The sequence below is a fragment of the Suncus etruscus genome, chromosome 2 (genome assembly GCF_024139225.1).
Source record: "Suncus etruscus isolate mSunEtr1 chromosome 2, mSunEtr1.pri.cur, whole genome shotgun sequence".
In the NCBI taxonomy this organism is placed as follows: Eukaryota; Metazoa; Chordata; class Mammalia; order Eulipotyphla; family Soricidae; genus Suncus; species Suncus etruscus.
Window position 1 is genome coordinate 149,495,151 of NC_064849.1, and position 7,953 is coordinate 149,503,103.

General features: G+C 34.5%; 1 non-coding gene across 1 annotated transcript; it reads left to right on the top strand.

The window, feature by feature from the left end:
* The first annotated feature begins 6,061 nt into the window (after positions 1-6,061).
* LOC126002703 (small nucleolar RNA SNORA51) lies at positions 6,062-6,194 on the top strand. Its single transcript, XR_007493374.1, has one exon. It is a non-coding gene; the product is annotated as a small nucleolar RNA SNORA51 (small nucleolar RNA).
* The last annotated feature ends 1,759 nt before the right edge of the window (positions 6,195-7,953 follow it).

A 7,953-nucleotide genomic window follows, 5' to 3' on the forward strand; every position in this document is an offset into this window, starting at 1 on the left:
TTCCTCACACCTATATTCATTGCAGCACTATTTACAATAGCCAGACTCTGGAAACAACCAAGATGCCTTTCAACAGATGAATGGCTAAAGAAACTGTGGTACATATACACAATGAAATATTATGCAGCTGTCAGGAGAGGTGACGTCATGAAATTTTCCTATATATGGTTGTACATGAAATCTATTATGTTGAAATAAGTCAGAAGAAGAGAGATAGACACAGAATAGTCTTACTTATCAATGAGTTTTAAGAAAAATTAAAGGCATTATTATAATAAGGCCCAGAGACAATAGAGTTAAGGGCTGGAAAGGCAGGAAGGACCGGCTCACAATTTAAAGCTCACCACAAAGAGTGGTGAATGCTGTTAGGGAAACATTTACACTAACAACTAGCATGACAATGTTAAAGAATGAGAGAAGTAGAATGCCTGTTTCAAATACAGGCAGGGGTGGGAGATGTGGGGGCATTGGTGGTGGGAATGTTGCATTAGTGAAGGGGTATTCTGTTTATGATTGTTTATGATTGAAGCCCAACTACAAACATGCTTGTAATCATGATGTTTAAATAAGGATTTATTTTAAAAATTATAAAATGTAAAAAAATAATAATTTTGCTTCTACTTATCTGGAAACAAATGTATTATGATCAACTATGTCAACTACCTGACACTTGTTCTTTAAATAAAGAGAATTAAAAAAAATACTGGGTTCCTTTAATCTAGAAAATAAAAAATATGATGGAATATAAACATGTATGTTAAGTAAAATTTTAATGCACAGAGAGGTGAAAACTGCTATCAAAGTTCACTTTAAATAGCTTTACAACTATTTAAAGCCGTTGGTTTAAAATGCAACACACTTGATTTATATTGCATCATTCCAGTGGGGCAGGATTGATTGGACCACAACTTGAAACATGACTGTGAGACTGAAGTCACCAGTCCAGAAGCTAAAAACTAATGCCAGCATCTAGGTCATCTGACTGACTCACCCTAAATGTAAATTTGTGGTAGAGAACACAAAAGACTGAATGAGTTAGTCATAGAGACATGTTAAAGAAAAACAGCAAATATAATTGTTCCACAGCAAACCAAGACTGCATAAACTAAAGTGAAGAAAAAGCAAAACACGTTTCAGTCGAGAGAAATTTCAGCAGTAGAGAGAAGAAAATAAAGTGAAGGCAGCTAAATTGCTGAGGGGAAAGTAAGAGGGGAAAGAAAATGCATTTTATTCTATTCTATTCTTTGTCTTTGTCACTCTCTCTTGCTATCTGTTTCTCTCTCTCTCTCTTTCACACACACACACACACTCACACACACACACACACACACACACACACACACTTGTAAGAACCAGAAATATGGCTTAAGTGGTAGAGAACATGCCTGCATCAGAACCTAAATTTAATCCCAGCACTACATGGCACCCAAGAAGCACTACTGTTGTGACCCCCACAGGAAAATTATAAATATACTGTTTCTTAAGGTGATTGGTGAGTTTCTGCTCTTGCAAATAAAATAACTAAAATCTAAAGCAAACTGTGCTGGGGGAATGGATTAAATCAGTTCTTTTGAGTCTTGAGGAGCAAACACCAATTTCTAGAAGCTCAGGGGACATTGGTTTCTGTCTTGGAGCCCATAAATGTGAAGTGGCTGTTTGGGTCAACTGCTTTTTTTTTTTTTTTTTTTTTTTTTGCCAGAAAGTTCAAACCCCAGTCATCAGTCACATGGCCAGGGCCCAAATACAGATTACAAGACATAACTGCACAGTTTGCAAGATCTTTGACAAACTGAAACGATATCTTCTGAGTCTAAATGAAAAATTCAGTATTTTAAGGTAATAGGGATGATTTTCAAAATCTAAGAAAAGCCTAACCTCTAAAATACAAGTTTTGCTTTTTAGTTAAACTATTTTTTCATCCAGTTTTTTGTCATCTTAAGCTTCTTTTCTTTCCAATAGAAAATGGCAACCCAACTATAATTTTAGTCATTAAATAATGTCTTTAGTGGTATTTTTTTATTTTTCAAAAAGAAACAGGGATTTTGGGTACTATTTTTCCATTAATTTTTAATTTACATTTACTTTCAGTAAATTTTGTTCATATGATTTTGATTTATTTACACATAGTTTCCTAAAATATGTATTTAGCGATTTGATGACTATGTATCTTCTAATTAGTCTTTCTCACAACCAAAAAGTCAAATGTTGCCTAAATGAAATCCGGATGACACAAATTTGGAACCAAATAGAAAAAGTCATAAAATTCATGACCATTTCAACCTTGGCAGTAAAAATTATCTTGTTACCCCCAAATTACAGACAAAACAAGCTGTAAGGATAAAGTACTTACATATTTTGTGCAAACATGCAGTGTACAGATAAAAGGCAGCACAACAGTTGACTTCTCCTATTAATCTGCTACCAGTTACCTTGTGATTAACTTGTGGTTATAAGGTGATTATTGCTTCCCAAAATATGGCATCTTTCTCCGGAAACAATCTGGGAACTAGTCAAGAGAGTCACTCAACAAGTTGTTGAGTAGCATGTGAATCTAATTATTCCCAAGACATAGAATGTTGATCAGCCATAGAATTAGATCATGTAGAGTATGGTAGGATCCTTAGAAATTATCTTGGCCCATCCTTCACTTCACTAATGTATTTTAAATGGCTGTTTTGACATTTTATGTACATAACCTTTAAAATTCAAATGACATTGGTCCAGGCATGAGTTTAATTATAAAACTCAAGGCCCATATGGAGCAGAGAGAACATTTTCTAGGGAAACTCGATAATTGAAAACTAGATAATTGTTTTATGGGTTCATTTATCCCCCACTTATTCCTATATCCCAAATATGGAACTGATTTCTTTCTTTAAGTAAAGGAAGAAACCTTTAAAAGAGTTACAGTGATTAATGTTACCAGGGTATAATAAGTATGTATTTTATATACAAATTCTATTGAAAAAAATTCTAAATCAGCTACAACATATCTATATGTGCCAATTTTCTGCAAGCCAACATTTCATAAATCATCTTCAAGATAAATACCAAAAATACATGAGTTACATAATTAAATACTTATGGATTAAATTTATAAGCGAATGTAATTTTTCCGATTTAAATATTTACCAATGTCAGAATATATGTAGTCAGCAGTGCTTTGGGGAAAAATAATCCTTAACCAAATTTTCCTTAGTGAATTCAGTGGTTAAGGTTTGAGGCTACTACCTTTGTGTTATCTTTGGTACCCTATAAGTTAGGTGGGCCTAAACGATTTTATTTGTTGATTTTTCTCTTTTTTAGAAGTCTCTGATTATCCTGCACCATTTACAAAATTAGTCTTTTCTCATTGGCTCATTGGTGCTCCCATTGCTTCTAAGATGACAGATGGTTCATTAAGCTTATACAGTATTATCTTGACCAATAAATGCTGAACAAATGTCTTCTTTTATTATATCGCTCATCATCTTCCTGAAAAAATCTAATTGGAACCATATAAGAAAGAGGAAGCATAATCTCAAAAGATTCTTTTGAGACTAAAGAATTGGTTTTGAGACTCAAAAATTTTCAAGGCTACTTTCTTGTTTTAAATCCTCTTCTTGAGAATTTTTTGTTCTTCCTAAACCACTTTCACCCCTTCTACTCAAACTATGTCCCATACTTCCAGATACTATTCAAGTCTCATCTACTCAAGGAACTCTTTTCTCATAGAGCCTTGCCTCGATGATTAATCCTTACACTGAATTTCACTGTGTGTTAATATTCTCTGCCTCACAGTTACAGATTATAACTCCTTATGAGTTTAGCTTTACTTGATTTAGTTGTGTCTTTCTAACTAGATTAGGCACTCCTAAGGAAAAAATAATATTCCTTTTACTTTTTCACATTTCTATAATGTGGAGTAGGTTGTATGATTTAAAGTAGACATAAAATACATATTAATTGATAAATTGATAGATATAAAATCACTTATATTTCACAAAACATAATTGAGAAATATTTTAATACTAATTAAACATGTATTTTCTCTATAATTTCCTTATGTAAATTATACACAAACTTTGCAATAAAAATCATCCCTTCTGGAGCCAGAGAGATAGCATGGAGGTAAGGCATTTTCCTTGATGCAGAAGGTTGGTAGTTGAAATCCCGGCATACCATATGGTCCCCCGAGCATGCCAGGAGCGATTCCTGAGCATAGAGCCAGAAATAACCCCTGAGCGCTGCCAGGTGTAAACACAAAAACAAATAAACAAACAAACAAATAAAATCATCCCTTCTAATAATACACTAATTTAGCTAATCAGCATGATTCTGATTCCTCGTTTGCAAACATTCACATTACATGAGAGAAAGGAATGTCGGTAAATTGTGACACAATGTAAGAAGTGACCTAGAGGAAAGTCTTCTTCATTAAAAGAGAAGGAACAGGGGCCGGAGAGATAGCACAGTGGTGTTTGCCTTTCAAGCAACAGATCCAGAACTTAAGGTTGTTGGTTCGAGTCCCAGCATCCCATATGGTCCCAGTGCCTGCTAGGAGTTATTTCTGAGCAGATAGTCAGAAGTAACCCCTGAGCACCGCCAGGTGTGGCCCAAAAACCAATTAAAAAAAGGAGAGAGAGAGAAGGAACAAATTTCAGAAGTTTTTATTCAAACTCTACAATCTACAATGACCAATATCTTATACAACTTTGTAATGCAAATTCTGGAAGTGCTTTAACATAATAATAGTAATCATTCACATTAAAGTTCACAAAAATAAATATCTTGGAGAAAGAAAATAACATAAAAATATGTATACTAAAAAGTATATTTTTAAATATTTATTTGAAAAAATAAAGGACACAAAATTCTATTAAAATATAGCTAGCTTTCTATTCAGATTAAAAGTCACATTCACCTGCAACATCTATTTTAGACATGTTATTTGCTATGCTTTGCTTTTCCAATTTAGTGCTATTTTTTAAATAAACATAACTAGAGATGGACATAGGCTCAATGAGCTTTTTTTAAGAATCAGTAATAGTATTAAAAACCACACTGCCTAAAAAGTGGATAAAGGGAGAAACCAATGGCTGCTATAAAAATGGGGCAAGGAAAGGGAGGGAAACTGGGAACATTGGTGGAGGGAAGAGGCACTAGTTAAGAGATTGGTCTTGGAACACTGTACATCTGAAGCACAATCATGAATAACACTGTAAAAATCTGTAATTCATGTCAATTCCATTAAAAGCTTTTAAAATATCTTTTGGTAAAAGTATTGGACGGAGATGGAACATTCTCTTTATTTTGAAAACTTACTGTTCTATGACAATATCAACGTCTCATTGCAGATTAGTGTTCACATCAATATATGTTTCAAAATTCTTTGAGCTTGAGATAGAAAGGTACATCTGGTGGTTTACACAGATTCCAACTAGTTCTATGCTCAGGGCTCACTCCTAGTGGTAATCAGGGTACTATATGTGGTGCTAGGGATTGAACCCAGGTTGGCCACATGAAAGTCACACTCTACAATTCCCTCTATGAGCCTGTTAAGATGCTCCTTTTCACTTCCCTCTCTAACATTTTGATACTTTTAATTTCCTTGCTATATTTAATAGTTAAACAATAATTCAAATTCATTTTCTACTAGAAGCAAGTGCAGAAGGACTCTGACAAACTTTCTTTGAAATAATTTCAGATAAAAATCATGAGAAAGTAGTCAGAGATCTGAAAAGAAATTTAGAATAGTAACCTTATTAAAGGTAGGCTAAAAGTTAAATAATAAATATTATTTCTAAGTGAATAACATTCTGAAGGACTTATCTTTTTTTGTTGTTTTTTTTTGGGGGGGAGCACACCGTTTGATGCTCAGGGGTTATTCCTGGCTAAGCGCTCAGAAATCGCCCCTGGCTTGGGGGGACCATATGGGATGCCAGGGGATAGAACCGCGGCCCTTCCTTGGCTAGCACTTGCAAGGCAGACACCTTACCTCTAGCGCCACCTCTCCGGCCCCGGCCTTATCTTTTTTTATTTTTTAATATATATTATATATAGTATATATAATTACATATAAAAAATCCAATTCTTACCACAGGCTGTGTTTTTTACTCTGACTGTATAGAAAGAGGAGGTACAGTAAATGCACCCCATATATACCTCAAACCCATGCCCTTTGCCTGGTCTGTATTGTGACTTGGGGGACAAAAACAAACATTCTGAAGATGATGTCTTCTTTAATATGTTAATATAAAGGCTAGGCTAGACAGCATTCCCACCAGTAGTGAATGAGAGTTCCTTACTTCCCATATCCCCACCAGCACTGATTAATCTTGTTCTTTGAGATGTGTGTCAGTCTCTGTGGTGTGAGATGGTACCTCACTTATTTTGATTTGCATCTCCCTGATGATTAGTGGTGTGGAACATTTTTTCATGTGCCCTTTGGCCATTTGTATTTCTTTGAGAAATTGTCTGCTCATTTCTTCTCCCCACTTTTTGATGGGGTTAGATGTTTTATTCTTATTCAGTTCTGTCAGTACCTTAGTATCTTACATATTCACCCCTTATCTGATGGGTATTGAGTGAAAAGCTTCTCCCATTCTGTGGGCGGCTTTTGTATCTTCCTTTGTGATGCAGAAGCTTCTCAGCTTAATATAGTCCCACTTGTGTATTTCTGCTTTGACTTGTATGGTGAGTGCCATGTCTTCCTTAAAGATGCCTTTAGTTTAAATGTCATGGAGTATTTTACCTATGCGTTGTTCTATATACCTTATGGTTTCAGGTCTGATATCAAGGTCTTTAATACATTTGCATTTGACCTTTGTACAGGGTGTTATATGGAGGTCTGAGTTAGTTTTTTAGCAAGTGGCTGACCAGTTGTCTCAACAAAACTTGTTGAAGAGGCTTTCTTTGCTCTATTTTGCATTTATTGTCCCTTTATCAAACAGTTGATTGTATATCTGGGGAGCATTATCTGAATACTCCATTGATCTGAGAGTCTGTCTTTATTCCAGTACAATGCTATTTTAATGACTATAGCTTTGTAACACAGTTTAAAGTTGGGGAAATAGATGCCTCTCATATTCCTTTTCCCAAAAGATTGCTCTAGCTATTCAAGGGTGTTTATTGTTCCAGATGAATTTCAATAGTGTTTGATTCATGTCTTTGAAGAATGTCATGGGTATCTTTAGAGGGATTGCATTAAATCTGTACAATGCCTTGAGAAGTATTGCCAAAAATAATTAAAACACTTCTAATGTTTTTCTAAATATACAGAAAAAAAATACCTGAGCAATTACATTACAAATGAAGACAGAAATGGCTATTACTCAGATAAAGTAGACTTTCAATCAAAAATAATTACCATAATAAATAAAGCATATCATGTAATTATAAAAAATAGCATCTAACAAAAATGCAATAACACATGTGCATTCACCAAACAACAGGCTTCACAAGTGATAAAACAAAGTAAAAAATAAAATCAGCAAGGCATAGAAGAATTCAACAATCCATCAACTTTCAGGAAGTAACTGACATAATAGTCCACCAATAACAGATGATCAGACATAATTTTAAGTGTCTGTGAATTATATACCAAGATAAAGCAAATCCTGGCCTGTGAAATAGACTTTAGGGAAGTTGGAGAGATCAGTTATCTTGTATTGCAAGCAAGAGACCAGGATTCATTCCCTTTTACCACATATGGTCACCTGTGCCCCACTAGCAGTGATTCTTAAGATCAGAACAATGAGTAAGCCCAGCTGCGTACTGATTGCCTCCAAATAATACACAAATAAAGCATACTACAGCAAAGTAAAAAGAATCAAAATAATCTTAAAAGTGTTTTCTCAGTATAATGGTTTTAAAGGAGAAATCAAAGACAGGTAAGAGGGAAAATCTCCAAATTAATAACTTTCAAATAAGTAACGTTGTGGGATGGAGAGATAGCACAGTGGTAGGACATTT